The 19,783-nt window shown below is 40.1% G+C and overlaps 1 protein-coding gene across 4 annotated transcripts in view; it reads left to right on the top strand.

Annotated features, from left to right (window-relative positions):
- The window catches only part of TENM4 (teneurin transmembrane protein 4), a 2,953,639-nt gene that overhangs the window by 1,327,460 nt on the left and 1,606,396 nt on the right, over positions 1 to 19,783 (top strand). For 3 of the 4 annotated variants that reach the window (XM_040489711.1, XM_040489709.1, XM_040489712.1), the window contains exon 6: positions 17,109 to 17,185. The gene's annotated coding sequence lies outside the window, so the exon portion shown is untranslated. Of the gene's footprint in view, positions 1 to 17,105; positions 17,186 to 19,783 lie in introns of all 4 variants that reach the window. The other variant, XM_040489706.1, reaches the window with a different exon arrangement.

Raw genomic sequence — 19,783 nt, 5'->3', positions numbered from 1 at the left:
AGGAGAGGAGAGGAGAGGAGAGGAGAGGAGAGGAGAGGAGAGGAGAGGAGAAGAGAAGATGTGTGTGGAGATATTACATATATAATGTCTATTTAGAGAGATCAAAATTATTTTCTTTTATCTTCATCAAAAGAGGAGATAAGCTATCATGGTAGCATGGGTCTAATCTTCTATCCCTCAAATTTTAGGCTCTAGAACCAGAAAGAACATACATATTTAAATGAGTTTAAGAACTTTGGACATTTCCTCTTCTATGAAAGTCAAGAGAGGGATGAGAGTCAGGAATAAAATTATATCCTATCTTGACTTGAAAGGTCTAGAGGAGATTACATAAGATATCCAATCCGAATCTCTCTTTTCGGCTCTACATCTTTGTTTCCCCATGAATTCCATCCCTACATCCTCGCCTCTTCCCTCAAACCTCATTGCGGTAGGCTTTCAGGTTCTTTCACACTTCCAGGTTTTTATATATACTGTACCTTCTGTGTAGCACAACTTTCTTGTTTCACTTGGAGTTACTTGATTAGCAGTTGATTCTGCCTCTTGCTGGATTAAGAAAATTAAAATTTATTGGAAAGGTAGCTCACAGCACAGACATAGAGGAACTGGAGCAGTGCTGTAGGTCTGGACAGCAGGAAACCTTTGACCATCTTATCCAGCTGTCACATAAAAAATCTACTCTGGTGCTCACTTCACATATTACTAAAATTAGAACAATGCAGAGAAGATTCAGGATGGCATGCAGATTTGTGAAGTGTTCCATATTTTTCTGTATTATATATTCAAAGTTGCTAAGAGACTAGATCTTAAATGTTCTCACCACAAAAAAAGAGATGCTAATTATGTGATAGGATAGATGTATTAGCTAACACTATAGTAGTAATTATATTGCATTATATAAATATATCAAATTAACACACTGTATACCTTAAACTTATCCAGTGTCATATGTATATGTATATATATATATACATATATATAAATATATATATATCCACATATAACATATATATGAATTATATCCTATTACTTTTTTAGTTAAAAATACATATTCCAAATGATTTCCTTATCACTTTGTTAGTCTACTTAAGATTCAAAGTCCTTAGAGAAAGATTGCAGTTGGACTTGCTTATATTTTCCACCATCTATTGATAGGGTCAGGATACCTGGACTTATCATCCCACTAAGACTGATCACACAGGTGGTGACACCATTTTCTCAAGGAAAATATTTGATTTTAGAAGCAGGAATGGGTTCTGGCAACACCGCAAACAAGACGTGTTCACTGCATTTCCACACCTCATTGTTTGGTTAACCTCCATTTATTAATCAAGTTGTTGTTTTGGAGTCATAGCTTCATTTAAGAATGCGTTAAGTATCCCGTTTCCATATTCCCATGGCATCTCATTTCTTCTCTGTGTCAACATTTACACATCACAGTACTGTATTCCTGTTACCTCCACAGAGGATGAGATACTTGGTAACAGAAACTCTAACCCAACTCCTAACCCTAGCTATGTCTTCCCAGATATTAGCACATTGTGCTTGGCAAATTGTGGGTGCTTAGTTATTATCTTGGGGAAGGGAAGGAGAGAGGGAGGGAGGAGGAAGAGGGGAAGGGAAAAGGAAGGAAGGAAAAGAAAAGAATGGAAAAAAGGGAAGTGATGAAAAAGGGAATCTAGAACAGAATAAATGACAGCTCAGCAGGATGGAGAAGGCTTTGAGTGATAACCGTCCAAAGAACTAAGCTCCCCTCAGGATGATGCATTCCTTATGATAGAAGACCCTTAGTTAGTTGACCATGTGACCCATGGGCTGTGGAAGGACTTGAAACTCTGAAAAGGAAATCGAACCTGATGACGTTTAAGGTCCCTTTCAACAACAAGAGCATGTGATTCCCTGATACAAGATCCTAAATGATGAGGACTTGGTGGGTGGCCAGGGTTGGAGGGGGAGCACAGGAGGACCAAATCTAAAGGAACAGCCCAATCTATACATAGGGGAAATCTCTGGTTAACCTATGTGTACTCCTGTGCTTTCTAAGCCCTCTCTGATTTGTAAACACCTATGAAGAAATAATTGTCTTCCAATGATTGCCTTAAGAGTAGTTTGGCTCTCACTTCTTTTAATAGATGCACTAAAGACATTAGGAAGCTTCTGGAATAAGATAGCCTTGTGATTTTTTGATGTGTACCTCAAGCCTTAAAAAAAATAAGAGAATATGTGTGTCTAACTTAAAGGTTCCTCAGACCTCTTGGGATCTTAGTTTTCAACATCAGCAAACCTTTGATATTTGGGTTTGTTTTGCCATTGGCAAAATACTACTTCTATTGCTAAAGGGATGCCAGGAACTTTAGATGGCCTTTTTGAAAGTGAGAAGATTTTAAAAACTAATATTTTTGTATTTGGTATAAATAAGTTAGGACTTTGCGGATTCATTTTCTTTGAAACAGACATGCATGTGATACTTGCTGGTAGATCTGTATCAAATAGCATTTCAGTTTGCTTTAAATGAAAAACTTTTAAAATCAAGACTTTGAAGTGTTTCTTCCAATGCCAAATTGCCCAAAAGTTACCATTCTTTGGCTTGCTCTGATATACAAAACCTCATCATATATGACAGAAGACATTATCAAGTATTAAAACAAGCTGTTAACCCATTATAAAAGAGAGGATCATTGCAAAATAACCCTTCAAAAACTGAAAAGATTAAGAACAAAACCCCATATGATACCAAGATACAAAATTATAACTAACCATTTCTCTTTGTTAGATAACATATCCTAGTTAACATCTGCTGAATACTTGGATTTTAATCAGTATTCTAAGCATGGGTTCTCTGGTTGTGTTCCTATTTCCAATAGATAAGCAAACGGTCAAACATCAAGATGTATACACATGTGAAGCTGCAGCTAAGAGCCAGGCTGGAGAATGGAATTTCTCATTAGAAAGGACATGGAGGGGAGACACATCTGGAAGGCAGTGCTTTGTGTTGATATCCCCTGTTTCTTTCGTGTGGCTTGAAGAGGGAGTGACAAGACTCAGACAAAGGCTAAAGTCACGGCATCCATCCACTAATCATTTCTCGGTTAGCTCTTGTCAGAAAGATGAAATACATTTCCCAAGGGTACCAGTTATGTCTGTATGTATTCCTGTGAGTGTGAGTGTGTGTGCATGTCCGTGTGTGAGTGTGTGAGTGTGTGTGTGTAGTGGGGACGTGATTATATCTGGATAGTATTTTACAAAGTAATTTCAGGTTTATTCTCTTTTCTTATCTTGAAACTTACCCTGGGAAGTAAGACAGACCTATTTTACAGATAAACATAAGGAGGTATGTTGTGGCTGAAAGGCATATCCAAGGTGATTCGTCTACTTTTTAGAATAGCTTACACAGAAAACCACATTCTGCTTCTACACACTTGTCACTGAGCCTCAGTTTTTTTCATGACTGTAGGATCTTACAGATTTTTGAAAGATTTAATGAGAATGCATATAAATGCATGGCACATTCTAAATACTCCAAAAAGTGGCTAAAAAAATTCTGATGCTTTTTTCTAGGCTCTTCCACTATATCAGATTGTATTTTCCAGAACAAATGAGTTTTTTATCTGTGATCTCATTTATTGTATCCATGTAGACACTCACTTAGAATATACTATCCATTCTTTGTACTTGCCACACGGGGTAATCCCATCAATTAAGCCTTTCTTCAGGGGTCCTCTTGCCCTGCTGCTGCCATTGCTACTAGTACAGGTCAGCCATTCGGCTTGCAGAGAGAAAAATGTGCCCATGAATACATTCTGCATACCAACAAAGAAACAATGGGCAGGAAGTAAGAGTCAGCAGAAAAGAAAAGGCCCCGCCATGTTGTGATTTTCCTCTGACTGACCAGGTAGTAGGTTTGATTGTGAAGTGATGGCAGCTAGTTCCTTTAGGAAGGCACAAGGTGGAGGGTGGGGGGTGTAAGCTGTCTATTGCAGACTGGTATAATTAAGTTTGTATTTCACCTGCTGCTGAATCTAATTATCGCTCAAGTGAGCAAACATTTTGGTTTTTCAGGGCTGAGGGGTTTCCTGGGGTGTGGCACTTTCAGCAATAAAAACAGAAAAGTCTCAAGTAAACCGGGACCAGTGTCACTCTAGGCCTTGCCCAGTTTGTTAAAAACTATAAACATGATACTTCAGGCTCCCATGGGAAGCTCTTCAGCTGCCTCTGCTGGGCAGCATTAGCCTCGCCTTCTAGAAGCCCAACACAGACCCATCTGTATAAAAGGATTTGTTTCCTGAGTTACATTCTTCTTATTCACACCCCTATAGAATGTGCAGGGAGAAAAAGAGTTAACAAATAGATATTTATAATCCCATTTACATTTGTCTCCCATAGTTTTCCTTAAACTTTGGCACCTGCTACCGCTTCTCTGCTAGCAGAAAACAAAAGGAATCAAAAAGAGCAAACAAATGTTAATGAGAAAATTCAGAAGCAGCTGAGATGCTTAGTTTTCAATAGCTTTCTTTTTCCATAAACATGTGGACACATAATTTGATTTTCTCCTGTGTCTTTCTTACATGGTTATTTTTTTCTCATAATAAGCCCATTTTTACTTATGGTCAACTCAAAAAGTAAAGGCTAAAAACAATACCGGTAAGTGCTAAGGTTTATTGGTTACCCACTATATACAAGGCACTAGACTGAGCATTTTAATCTGATTAATTAATTGTTCTTTCAGCAGTTTCAGGAATCAGGGCATCACATCTATTTTACAGTTGAGCAGAATGAGGCACAAAGAGGTAAAGCAACTTACCCAACTGTAATCAAACAGCTAGTGAAAAAAACAAAAACAAAAACAAAGACAAAACTATGATTTTTGAGCCCAAAATCTTCAGTGATTAATCTCAAGAGCTCGTGCTACAGTACACTTCACAGGTGATCACTAGAGCATCATTATCTTCAGGCCCTTGGCCACTTGCACAACTATGGGGACTCGTGGCCTGGAAAGACTATCTGCATCTAACCCTTTTGTGCCTTCAGACTTTGAAAACTATAAGCATTTTTTCCTCTGTGCTTGCAAACTCTCCAAAGACACATAGTGCGAAGAATACAAACATTTCCCATCTTTCTCAGCCTCCCCATATTTCTTGAAAAATTAAAATCCCAAAAAAACCTAAAATAAACAATGCAAGACAAATTATAAAATACATTTCTTCTGGGACATTGCCTGGTGCCCCTGATGAAGGACACAATGAAAAGGACATATAAACACCAGAATCAGACAGCCCTAGGGTTAAATGTCTCATGATGAGTATTTAGGGGCCACATCAACCAGGAGGAGTTATTTACCTTTGCCAAGCCTCAGTTTCCTCATTTGTAAGATGAAGATTACAGTATGTACCATGGCCTCTCTCCTGTCAAGCTATCCACTTCCCATCTCCTGGTTTTGCTCTAATTGGTTACTACTCTATTTATGGTCATGGTAGTTGCAGAGAATTCTTACTGCCGAGCAGAGCTTCTGTCTTGAGCCCTTATGGATGTTATCTCTCCCAGTAAGAAAATGGAATGGAAAGTTACATTTAGTGAGGGCCTGTCACTATATGTCTCATGCTGTAGAACTATATTATTTCACTGAGTCCTCATAACACTCATGATACGCTTTTAGTTTTACATAACATTCAACTGCAGTGGTTTAACCAGGTGGCAATCTAAATTTTCTCCTGCAACCATTCCAGGGCTGATATACTGACTCCAGGATTCTCTGGAGTTGTGATATGGCTGTTCAGACTCCATCATTGCCTCTGTGTTCCCAACAAGAAGAAAGAGAATATCAAAGAGCAAAGGGTGAATGCCATTTGAGTCTGTCTGCGTTTGAAAAATTTTCTCCAAAGCTCCAGGGAGTGACTTTCATATATATCTCATCATTAAGAATTGTGTCACAAACTGCAAAGAAGGGCTAGGAAATCTGGTTGTTTAAGCTGGGCATATGTCCACCCTAAACTTAATTAGGGGGTTATTAGCAAAGAAGAAGATAAAAATTGACACCGAGGAAGCTACCAGAATGGTCTATAGCATCGTTCTCCAAATTCAGTGAGCATGCAGTGATTTTAATGATCTGTGTTCACCTGTTTCAGAGAGATTAAGAAGCCAAGCACAGGTGACACAGTACAGCTCACCTCTGTCACCTCTGTTCACTCTATTACATCCTTTTGAAGGGTCATTGCCCCCCAACAAGGATGTTCCTTCATGAAGAAGCTGAGAGAGAAGCATCTTATATTTTCCTTGCTTCAGTATCATGGATGATTTGGAAATGTAATTTTGTGTGTACCTCGTATGTGTCAGGAACCATTCCAGGTAGTTATTTTCCCTGATGAAGATTCCCTACCTCAGCAAAGGTAGGCCATCTTTCCATCGCTAAGAAGTGGAAGACTGGGGCTCTTTGGCAGGTGGGTCAAGTCCCTTCCATCTGTATCACATAGTGTAACCAACCAAGAGTATCTAAAATTTAGTAGAAGGAATCTCAAAAACAGAACTGCCTGGAAGACATGTAATTGCAGGGACTCTAGACGGTGGCCTCACATCCTGGCTGGGTGTGGATTTTTTTTTAATTGTGGCCCTGAATCAGGACAGGAAATGTGTAACAACAAAAGCTTTTATCCCTTTTCTAGTTTGTATTGTTATAGAAGCCCAGTAATAAAAAATCCTAATCGCAATATAGGTCTCAGTATATCTCATGCATATTATCTCCTCTTGGTTCTTCTAACAACCCCTAACAGTGGACGAGGCAGGGACTTAGCCCTTGTGTTTGAACGAAGAAGTGGCCATTCAGAGTGTTTAATGCAAAAGTAAGAGTTGAGATCACAGCCTTAAACCTGTGCTCTTGCCTCTTGTGTTCCTTCTATAAACTCATTCTCCCAAGTACTTCCTAAAGGAGCTTTCAGATGGAATACAAAGTGAAATTGCACTTTGTGAAAAACAGATCTTTTGTTACAAAGCATCTAAATTAATATCTAATTTCCTTGTCAATCTTGTATCAGATATTATTGAAAAACACTCAGCTATTTTTCTTTTTTCTTGAAAAAAATTAGTAATCAACTTATTTAGGAAAAAAATATTATGCACTAACAAACCACTTGACATTTTCTTAGACTAATTTTCTGCTGAAATTAGTGCCATTATATTAAAATAATAATTAATAGTTAATTGGAATTTATGTCAAATTTTTTTTTAATGTACAACATACTGGGGAAAAAAGTCTAATGAGTAAATCATCATCCGTGTTACTAGCATTATTGACAGAGATTTGTTGAGCACCTACTATAAGATCTTGTAGCATACCATGGGAATGAAAACGCCTAGGTTTATTAGACTATAGGTTTCCATGAAAGCCATGCATATATCATGTGTTCACATATTGATTGAACTGACAAATAAATAAAGGAAGGGTGAAAGGAAGGATATACTCATTCATTTGGGGAGGAAGAAAGCCTTTCTTCCTTTTCTAGTGTATGTTACAGTAGCCTGACAGAAAAGATACCTAACAGGAAGCATAGAGACGTTAACCCTTCCTTTTCACCCAGCACAGTATATAGCAATTGGATTGGAAACAGGCAGTTATTTCTGGATGAATGAATGGGCAGATATATATTTCAATACCATTATACTTCCTCTTTAGTCTCCTTCCTGCCCAGGGCCTTTGCTCTCAGAAGAACTCTTCCATATTTTGTCATGTGTGCCTGATTGAAAAATATTGAGATTAGCCCTTCTCAATATGACCTCCTTCTAAAAGTCGAATCTTGCTTTCATATGCTGCTCTTGGTCCCACTAACCCACTTGGGCAAGAGAATTGGAAAGCAGATAGCATCATAAGGAATCGCTGGTGTGTTGAAAGGATGGGCATCTAGTTCTGCAGAGTTGCTGGTTGCTCACTCTTCCTCAACACTCTGCCTCCCCGCCACCCCCGAAAGAAACCTTTTGTCCTTCCCTAATTAGTTATGGATAAGAAAAGTAGATATGCTCCTTTTGTGGTCTTTAATGAATTAATCCCTCATGAAATTTCTTACTGTGGCATAACAACAAAAGGTTGCAAGCTAATTACCATCCTCATTATTAGAATCTGGGCATGGAAAAATGGCTTCTTCTGGGATTCCTTTGCTTTCTTTGTCCAGGACTAAATCTCAGAGCAGGGAAGTGTTGGCATAGTAATACATTTCAATGCTAAAGAAGATAATGAGCAATACCAGGTGATTGGAGCAGAAACTGCAGGTGATACAGAGCAATTTGGTAGAAACTCTGACTTCTCCTAACTCTTCAGAAAAACAAGCCATTAAGCTGTTGTGGGACATTTTAAGTATAATCAAGATGCCTTAATTTGAGTTTGAAAGCTGACAGAATTAAATCACTGTGAATAAGTAAAGACACATATATTATGCTAAGAGGAATCATAAATGCAAATGTATAGGGGAACTTAGGAACAACGGATTTCATCAGTGACCCACCCAAGGCCACACAGGAAGATTGCACACACACATACACACGCATGTGTGTGTGTACGTAATTGTTATTCCTTAGAATAATCACACGAGAAGTACTGCCAATCTCCTATTTCATCAATTCTTAGATGCATATCTTTTCATACTTTAACATCTTTGAACTTGGAATGGATCTTCAATGTCTTAAAATCTCCTTGGGCAACTATTCAAGTTCTTCCAGAGAAGTTTGCTTCCAGTAGTCACATGGGGGCATTATCAAGCTGAGCCCACTTGATATTTTCTGCTTGAGAGGTTTTTGCTTTTGTTTTTTGTTTTTGTTTTTGTTTTGCTTTTTGCTAGGGGTGGAGGTATGCGGCAGTATAAATCTGGAAAGCAAGCCGCCCTGAACACTTTTGGTTCATGTTTTAAAGAGAGATTTCCACCCCCAGCCACACTTCCTGGATGCCTCTCATTATCTCCCCTGCACCAAGGTCAGAGCAAGAGATTCACGTGTGGGTCTTCTATTAGACTCCTTAGGTTGGCATTTTTCTTTTTTTAGTGCAACATTAGATGCCACAGATTCAGGAAGAGCAGCATTATTATCCCTCTTATATCCTTGAAAAAACTGAGGCCTAGAGAAGTTAAGAAACTTCCCCAACATTAAAAAATATCACTTGGATCCAAACCCACTTCTTCCTGATTCCCTGTGCTTTCTGGCACACCACCCTTTATTAAAACACAATTGTGTAACTTTAGGGAAAAAAATTCTCCTCTTTGTGTGTTGATTTTCTCACGTAAGAAATGAAAATGAGTTGAGTAAAATAATCTAGGAAGGAAGTAACGTTTGTTACTTACATATATCTAACACAGATGCCTAACAGTTAACTTTCATTTAATCATTAAATCATTTTACAGGTGATGAAAGTAAGACAGATGGGTAGAGAAACATGTCCAGGATCACAAAGAAAGTTAGTGGTAGAGATTATTGGTAGAACGCCAATAATCCTGAGTCCTGAGCCCTGCTGAGTCATGCTTGATCTCTGAACTCTTGGTACGGTGTTCTTCCCTATGAGATAATAGCTCCTTCCTGCAATGTATGATTGCCATGGTAAACTTCTTCCTGCAGCATTTGCTTGCTACAGTAATATTGTTGAGGGGTTCCCTGTTGCACATTATCCATATTGTGCATTGTCCTTTCTGCATATGGCTTGTTGGCTATTAGTGGCTACTTCTGTCCCCCAGCTAGATTTGGCCACATAAACAGAGCCTAGACAGAAGGACAGAAGAATCCACAAGAAGACAGATGGTATGGTTAGCTCCCAGCCACCTGCCACAGTAATCATAGGCTTTGCCCTTTCTGCTGCACCATAAATCCAGGCCACTACTGCACGGGGCCGGGATCTAAGGTCCTGAAGTTTGGGAGCTTTTTGGATTCTTGGTCTCTGCTTCTTATAGATATCTACAAACTCTGGGAGCTGCTCTCCAGATTTTTTCTTTAGCAGCTTTTTTTCCCCTCTAAAAGTTAGAAAATTCTGTCTGTGCTGGCATTTTAGAACCTGCTTAAGAAATAGCTTGATTCATTGCATCCATCCTTACTCATGGATGTGCTCTCCTCGTAGCCAGGCCAAGTCCCAGGCATGATGCCATTGGAAATGCAGAGCTTAAAAAAGATGCCAGGGCACCTGGGTGGCTCAGATGGTTAATTGTCCAACTTCGGCTCAGGTCATGATCTCATGGTTCATGAGTTTGAAACCTGCGTTGGGGTCTGTGCTGACAGTTCAGAACCATGACCCTGCTTTGGTTCTGTGTCTCCCTCTCTCTCTGCCCCTCCCCTGCTATCTCTGTCCTTCTCTCTCTCTCTCTCTCTCTCTCTCTCTCTCTCTCTCTGTGTCACAAAAATCAAACAAACAAACAAAAAAAAACATTTAAAAAGTTTTTAAAGATGCCACAAGGGGGCAGGAGAAAGTTGGTTCCCAGAGGTACCTACCTGAGTTCATTATGAAGGTGGCTCCTCTCAGGGACAGATTCACATTAACCAAACACAGAAAGATTGATGTATAAGGTCAGACTACAAAAGTGTTAAACCATAGTGACAGATTCTAGTAGCAGAAATTCGAATCAGCATAAATCAGGCTACAAGCCCACCTCTCTTTGGGAGCAACTCTACAAAACTGTAAAAGGATGATTGATAAAACAGAACAAGGACAATTAAAAGTGTGATCTTAAGTCATATCTTAACCAAAGCTGTCTTCCCCTCTATAGTCAATGGCTAAAAGTGATTAAAGCACAGATATTGGAGTTGAATGAACCAAGGTTGGGATCTGAGCTCTGCCACTGCTAACCATGTCATCTTGAGTGACCACTTTATTGTCATCCAGCCTGTTTTCCCACCTGTACAGTAAGAGTAATACCATTATGTACTACAGTAGCCAGAGTCCTATGTTAGGGGCTTAGCACAGTTTTTGGCTCACTACAGTCCCTTGATTCTTGGATGTTGTAAGCCATTCTCAAAGTTTTCAGGCACAAAGAAACACAGCAGAATTCAATATACACATTGATTGTAAGACACTTGTGGGTTTTTTTTTCATTGTTTCAAAACTAAAAGCAATGTCATTTTTTGAACCAAGAAAATAATGGTCATAGACTTTCAATATATGGAACTCTAGTTCTTATGCTCATTGTTAGTACTACTGTTTCAAGTGTCACCATGACAGGCAATGTCCTTTGGTTGAGACCTTATCTTCTTGCACTGCACTGGGATAAGCACTCCCCACTCCCATTACTCACGCCCACATCCCATAACAGTCCATCTACCTGACCATGCTACGTTCCTGTGTTACAGACTACAGTCTCTTCTTTTTTTTTAATGTTTGTTTGTTTGTTTGTTTGTTTGTTTTTGAGAGAGAGAGATAGAAAGTGAGTGGAGGAGGGGAAGAGAGAGAGAGGAGACAAAGAATCCCAATTAGAGGGCTCAAACTCACAAACCGTGAGATCATGACGCGAGCTGAGATGAAGAGTCATATGCTTCACTGACTGAGCCACCCATGGCCCCATGGACTGCTACCTCTTTTTCTAAGAACTTACTCAGAATTTGTGTCAGCACAGGGAAACAGCTTCTCAAGATATGCATGGTTCCCTGACATACCCTCACTTTGGAATTATTAGTGAAGCATCCTGTTTTCAGGGATCCTTTGTTTGGAAAGTTAGGCAGTCTTTATATGGAAAAAGGCTGTCCTCCTGTGCTCCCCTATGGAAATTTCCCTGTCCATAGCCAGCTAGATGATATGATGTGGGCAGTTGCAGAACTGTCCATTTGTAAGAATTGCCCATGCAGTGAGGAAGGCTGCAAAAGAATAAGGAATATGCATTCCATCTAGTGTTCCCAAGAGAATTCCAAATATTAGCTATTCAGGTATTCACTCTTAAAAAGTGTGTTTTAAAATTCATAAAATAAACATAACCCATTTCAGAAAGTTTGCCAAATAGAGAAGAAAAAAAATCCCTTTGTTACAAAACCCATAAGACAGCCATATTTTGATATATTTGTTATTTTGATGTATTTAATTATATTCTTTTTGCTAGGTGCAACACAGTTAAAATTATAATGTACATATTTTAAAATCCTTTTTTATTGTTAACTTAATATGTGAATTTTTCTATGTTGTGTAGAAACTCGCTAGTACAGCATATAAAGCTCTTTGTCTCTGGCTTCTGCCTTAAGTCTCACCTCTCTCTACTCCAGTGTCATCCTCTACCCACCCATACTGAATGGCACATGGTTCTTGAACATTAACCCCTTTGCAATTCATCTCTCACTCTTCCTTCACCTGGTGTATCACTCAGCTTGTCAGCAGGACACAAAATTCACCTCTAATTGTTCAGATGAAGAGGCTTTAATATAGGAACCACTTACAGAAGGTTAGGTGAGTTTAAGGGAACAGAAAAAGGACGGAGAGGAAAAGAAGAGAAAGGCACTCAGAAACTAGCAAGATGGGAGTTTCTTAACCCTCTCAGGGCACCTGATTGAGACATGATTTCACAGCAGGAACAGAACAGGGTGAAAACACCCCATTTCTTCCTCCATCAGTTCTCTTATTTCCTGTCAGCATGCCGCATTGGCAAGATTCCACCAAAAGCCAGAGGATAAGCAAGGACCAGTACTACATTCGGCAGATGTCATCTATCCACTGGGGCACAGAAATAGCAGGCCAGAGGACAGAGAATGGGCAGAGGCAGGGAAGCCAAAGAGAATAACCCTTACTTATGCTTAATTCCAATTTATTCTCCAGGTTTTCAGTTTAAATGTTACTTTATCAAGGAAGTGAGAATGGGTTTATTTTCTCCTTTTTTTTTTCTCCTGTTGCTTCTAGAGTTCATCTCAAAATAACACATTTAATATTTGATTTAAGTAACTTACCAATCAGTACCATATCTTCTTTGTTTTAAATGTTTATTCATTTTGAGAGATGGAGAGACACATGAGCATGAGTGGGGGAGGGGCTAAGGGAGAGGGAGACACAGAATCTGAAGAAGGCTCCAGGCTCTGAGCTGTCAGCACAGAGCTGGGTGCGGGGCTTGAACCCACGGACCATGAGTCATGACCTGAGCTGAAGTTGGACACTTAACCGACTGAGCCACCTAGGTGCCCAAGTACCACATCTTCTTTGGTACTATTTAAACAACAATGAGCAGTATCTTTAACATATGAATTCAATAAATCTTTGCATAATTGCCATTTCTAAAGTCTTCAAGATATTTGTTCTAGGAATGGGTCATAATTTACTTGGCCTTTGCAGTTTTTTATTTCTTAACTGTCTCTTGTTCATTATTTCAATGTTAGCCCCATTTCTCTAGTTGAACTGTAAACTCTTTGAAGGCAGAGGCTATGTTCATACACATCTCTCTGGATATCTCTACTTCTAGTGCATACACTCATGCATGGCCAGTCAAGCTTTGGTAGACATGAGATCAGAAACCTAAAGTGATGTCAGGTACCTCCACTTTTCCAAAAAAATGATTTTAAAAATGTGTCCACATTCTCCTCAAAGCCCCTACCACAACAGTCCTGTTCACATGCAACAGAGGAATTCTCCCTCTCAGTTCACAGAAAAAGTAAAAGTCCTTAGATGTTGACTCCAAAACCTTGTGCTAACAAACCGTCAAACTAACAAAAATGACCCCAACTCCACTTGGCACTGGCTGCCCTCTTCCTAGCAGTAGGCGAGAATCTACCCTCATTCTTAACCTACTCTCCCTGCTAATTCACCCTCCTTGAATAGATTGCAATGTGTCTTACTTAATGTTCTACCCCAGGAGATTTGGTGAAAGAGGGATGGAAAAACTGGCAGTGGGAGTTTATAGTTTTGGATTCTTGCTAGACATCCTCTCCTGAATCATTGAAAGACCCTGCACAAGCACTGCCCCTCTCTGGGTAGTTTCCCTTCTGTGATTAGGCATGATTTTTATGGTCTCAGTTCTTTGCAGAGGTTAAGGGCTGGGTTCAAATTCTACTTTGATCATCGTAAACTTGGTGTTCTTCATCACCATATTTTCTCTCTCAACCTTCAATTCCCTTGCCTTTAAATTGGGATCATTAAATCTAGTTCATAGGTTGGGGCGCCTGGGTGGCTCAGTCGGTTGAGCGTCCGACTTCAGCTCAGGTCACGATCTCGCGGTCCGTGAGTTCGAGCCCCGCGTCGTGCTCTGGGCTGATGGCTCAGAGCCTGAAGCCTGCTTCCGATTCTGTGTCTCCCTCTCTCTCTGCCCCTCCCCCATTCATGCTCTGTCTCTCTCTGTCTCAAAAAATAAATAAACGTTAAAAAAAATTAAAAAAAAATCTAGTTCATAGGCTTTTGTTGGGGTTAAATAAAATCAGGTGGTAAGATAGTTGTTCAATAAAAATAGTGATCAGGTGGTCACAGACATGGTTGAAATAGTAAAATTGCTCTGTGAGGATACTGTAAGAATGTGCGTGAGAAGGAACAAGTGAGGAGAGGGACAAAGGAGGGAAGGAAGGAATCGGGGAAAGAAACAGGGAAAAGTTTGGAGAGAGATAGTTTATAGATATGTAAGGAAATAGAATTTAAGTCAGTGCTTTCCAGTTAAAGAGGCCACAATCCAAATTAGCTTCCTAAACTTTGAGGTGGTATGACCTCACCATTTAGTGAAGATGTGCATTATAAATAGGCATGTAAATGACTCAGCATGGGGGATGAAAGTTGGAGGCAGCTTTTGGCAGAGGTAATAATGAAGTGAATCCCATTAGTGATGGAAAGGCAATTAAGAAAAACCTCAATGAAGCTCCAGATCTGAGCATTCAGCTGAAAGATTGGGATTTTGGAGGAAAAAAGGTTAAGCACCGGGAGGCTGTTTATAATGACTTTAATTAGATTGAAAATGAATTGTTTTGCTCTTTTTATCTCTCCTCAAGTTTGCTTTTTAAGTAACAGAGCATCTGTAACAATACTGAGGCACACTTGTCAACTGCAGGGATCACGAGTAGGAGGTGGTTAGCAAATGGAGGTGATTTCATGATATATTTACTCTTCCTGCAAGAACACTGAGTGGTCCACCCGTTTCAGTCAGCAAACCCCTGGGCAGTTTGTTACTGAAGAGGATCTTCTTAGGACTTGACTTTATTACCAGGGACTTACTCCCTAGCAAGGCTGAGGCTGAACATTGCCTTCAATCCCTAGAAAAATGTGACAAATCATCCAACCCAAATTATTGCTTAAGACTACACTTTGAGGGAGAAGGGAGCCCTTGGATGTTTGTATTTAGAAACCTGGTAGAACAAAGGAAAGATACCGCATAAATTACTTTTAATCTTAAAATCCTGTATCATGTTTGTTGATGTCAACGGACAAATGAAACACCTATTATTGTTATAGATATTAGATGACAGTTGAAATTTACAAAGTGATACCTCTTATCTCATCCTAAATTCAAGAAAAGATTTTGAATAAAGACCTCGTGTCCCTATTCTACAGATAAGGAAACTGAGTCTCCACCAGTTTAAGTGATTTTCCCAGTGTCTCAACAGCGCTTAAATAGCAGAGACCTTACACAAACTGAAGCCTCACATGCCTTTTGTGCATATTTCCTCCACTATACCACTACTGAGTCATAAATAAGTAATAGCTGGATGAACCCTTAGAGGTGACCCTATGCAGCAAGGGAGAGCAAACGTCCAGTGGCTTTTCTGGTTCTGTTTAGTGAATAGGTAGACTTGGAGCCCACCTGCAGAGAATACCGAGCACACCTGAAAGGGTATACAGAGAGGAAGAGTGGGTCCTACTGCAGTACTTTTCATTTCTCTGTGGATCATAAAATAAATTTATTATTCCAATGATTGAAAAGTATCAGTTATTTTTAGTTTTCAAAGTAACCTGGAGGTTGGACAACACTCACCCAGCTGGTAGATGAATTTCCATGGCAACTGATTATTAAGCAGAGATTGATTCTAGAGGCAGACAGTCTACAGAACACTGATTTTCATCCCTGCCTGCATGTTCTAATCATTGGGGAGCATTTAAAAAAATACTGAGGCCTGGGGTCCACCCCTAGAGGTTCTAATTTAATTGGTTTGGAATATAGTCATGACATCAAGCGTTTTTTTAGGTTACTCAAATGATTTTAATGTGCCACTTGGTTGAGAACTGCTGCTATATAACAAGATTTTTAGGGGCACCTGGGTGGCTCAGTCGGTTAAATTTCCAGCTTCGGCTCAGGTCATGATCTCACAGTTTGTTAGTTTGAGACCCGCATCCAGCTCAGTGCTGACGGCTCAGTGCTGACAGCTCAGAGCCTGGAGCCAGCTTCAGATTCTGTGTCTCCCTCTCTCTCTCTGCCCCTCCCCAATTTGTGCTCTGTTTCCCTCTCAAAAACATAGAAACATTAAAAAAAAAAGAACAAGATTTTTAAAGATTTTATATGGTCTATGTCATTTCGCTACCTGGGAAAATTTCAGCTGTTTTCAGCTCCACTCCTTCCCTTCCCTTCCTCTCCCTTCCCTCCCTCCTTCCCTCCCCACCTCCCTCCTTCCTTCCTTCCTTCCTTCCTTCCTTCCTTCCTTCCTTCCTCTCCTTTCCATAAATATTCACTGATCACTCACTTTGATGCATGGTCCGGTGTCAACTCTGCCACCGTCGCTATAGTTTAAATCTCATCATCTCTTGTCTCTGGGATGTCTACCATCGTTCTAAATGGCCTTCCTGCCTCCATGCCTGCTCCCTCACAGCACAGTCCCACCCAGCTGGCAGCATATTTCCTCAAAAACGTGTCACTGCTTAAAACTTCTCAGTAAATCCCTTCGATAATTACACAGAAGATAAACGTGAGACATCATAATATGGCATACAAAGCTCTTATCATCTGGCCCCTGTTTGCTTGTTCCACTTCATCTTCATTTGAAGTCTCAAAATGAGGAAGTAACGCAGAATTTGGAGCACAGTAGGAATAAACGCCTAGATCTCTTAATATCCAGGGCGGTATGGGCACCATCCCACCCAGCATTTCACAAAACACTGGATTGGCTTTTGAAACTAGTAGTACTGAGACATAAGCCCATGATTGAAAATGCTTATGACTGCTCTGAAACTCAGTCATTAGATGCCCATGAGTAACATTCATTCATTATTCTCTCAGCAGAAGCTATGTTTTGTGGGGTTTTTCCCTGAAGGAGTGAGGACATCGTTGGAACACTTGATCTTTTCTTGCATTAAAAGGTAAGGGCAATATTTCAAGTGACAATTCTTTTGGATCTGAATTTTTGGTCACTTTTTCTTCCTTTTTATCTGTGTCCCTTTATTAGAAAATACTATAGTAGGCTTCTCACAAAGCACTGAAAATTTTCCCGATCTGTTGTGTTCCTGTGTTTTAAAAGAGAAAATGTCAGGAGAAGAAAATGAAAGCTTTCTTTGAACAATAGCACTGGTCAGTGCAAATTATGTCATTTGAATGGATTTCTGGCTAGGCTGCAGAGGGAAACCTGCAGTGTGCTCAGTCATGGGGGAAGGGTCTGCTGCAGGATGGTGGGCAGAGGCGACATGACACTGGTCTGCATCCTAAGGGATTTGGAGACTTGTGTTTAGTCTGGACAAGCTTTGACATCCAAGGGAGTCTGATCTGAGGTATAGGCCATTAAACACACACACGCGCGCGCGCACACACACACACACACACACACACACACACACACATTGCTGTAGTGGCAGCATCTGATCTCTAGCGTCAATGTGAAATTCAGGACCTGTGAGCTCCAGGGAAGTAGGCAAAGCCTAAGTGAACGACTCCAATTCCACAATCCCACAGAAAGGAATTAGAACAAAACTAGGAGGTCAAGGAAAGGGCTCAGTCACCCGTATTGTGTACGCAAGGCAGAAACTAGAAGAAAACTTAGAGGGACAGGTTCCCTAATCTCATCCCGGATTTCTGTACTAATTATAGGATTGCAAACTAATTCTAAACCCCATTTTCTTGGGAGGCCTGAAGCTACCGCACACTTCACAGTGATTTTTAGTGTTGGGAGACTTCATTGTCTTTGTGTCCTTATATCCTTTTCTGTAAAACAGGGTGGGTGATTATAGCACCGACCTCATAGTACTGGGAAACTGAGGCCAGGCATTGTCATTCCTCCCCTTGGTGACCAGCTGGCCACACCGAATGACTCAGACAAAATTGCTTCCATTTGGTAATATGCATTCTGATGGTAAAATATTTCTTGGAAATAGTATTATAGTATAGCAAAGTACAGAAGAACAATAAACAGTATAAATTGATAATTCCTAACTCCAACTTTCTTTTCACACATCTCCTTTTTGAAATATGAAATCTAGCCATTAGTTCTCAGTAAGATTGGTATGATTTCTTTTTCTAAGAGTTTTCTTCTTATTTATGAGTGTCAAGTTTGGGCCTTCCTTTTGGTTTTCTTTGGGTAGGTTTTGGGCCTTTATATTCTCTTTAGCAATTTCCATTCAGAAGAGAAATGCAGTCAAGTGAGACTAGATTTGCCACAAATGAGCTACTACATAGCAGCTTCTGTGGCATAGAAACTAATAAATAGCCCAAGTGTTGTGGTAACGAACTAAATGTTAAACCTGAACAAATATGCAGAAAATAGTTCTAGTAGTTTCTCTGTGCTCTGACACAGAAGTAGGTAGGTAAAGTAGGTAGGTATTGCCAAACCACCTTTGCAGGTGACGAGTATGCTCCTAAAATTCACCAAAGCTTACATTGCATTGATTCAAGAGAAGATAAGAAAGCCTACAGGCGTCTGGATGATCCATTGGGATGGAGCAGGGCTGCCAGTTTCTAGAATCTTGAGAGGTAGAGGTGATTATGAAATGAGAAAGAATATATGGGCACATTGCAGTGTGTACAGAATATACATGTAGATTTTGGAGTTGGGAATAAGGAGAAAGTTAAGGTCCCCTAGAATGGGCATGCAAGAATCTCCTGGTAAGCGTGAATAGTCAGAAAACAAAGCAGTGTTATAGACTACTGAACTGATTTGCTTTCTGGTACAGTTTAGTGCATATTTAGAAAACACTAAAGGTGGGCATAGCACTCTTTAGGCTCATAAAGAGGGAACAGTAGACGAGAAACACTGGAGTAGGTGTTCTTCCAGTGTCTGCCTGCAAACCTATGTGCTAGGTTTTAGGTGTGAGGCCAGGGGAATGGGTAAGGGAACCAAACTCAGAGATTGCATGGACTCACTTCTTATTTCACCCTGGTTCAAGGACTGTGGTTCTCTCACTTTAGTGAGTATTGGAATCGCATGGAAGGCTTGATATAACACAGGTATGGAGCTCCACCCCAGAAGTCATAACTGAGTAGGTCTGGGGTGGGTCCTGATGATTTGCGTTTCTAACAGGCCCTGGTAGATGCTGATGCTGGACCTCTGATCTGGGATACACATTTCTAAGTATTCTTTCTCCCTGTCCTTTCTCTTTCTTAAAAGGGTAGATATGGGCTGCGTTAAGAAAACTTTCTGCCAATCAGCTTAATGAAGTAAACTCCTAATGGACTCATAACTCCAGTCTTTCACTCACATACAAACATCTGAAATCTAGTGAAAACTCCAAAATTCTTATAGGTATGATGAGAAGCTTGTAAGGGAAAGTGAATCATCTACGTTTACACTAGGTGGCAGAGGCAGGATTCAAACCCACATCTGTTGACACCAGATCCAGCACTGTGTTTCAAACAGTACTTCTGACTGGGAGTTCTGGGATGACTGACTCCTTAGGGCCAAGATTATAATGAAAAGAAAACAGTTACACTGTAACTCCGTTCTAGTACAAACAGCAGGAAGTGAAATTAAG

The sequence above is a fragment of the Herpailurus yagouaroundi genome, unplaced genomic scaffold, assembly GCF_014898765.1.
Source record: "Herpailurus yagouaroundi ecotype Mexico unplaced genomic scaffold, PumYag 180, whole genome shotgun sequence".
NCBI classification, from domain to species: Eukaryota; Metazoa; Chordata; class Mammalia; order Carnivora; family Felidae; genus Herpailurus; species Herpailurus yagouaroundi.
Note: the sequence above shows the minus strand (reverse complement) of the source record. Positions and strands in the feature narration are given on the sequence as shown.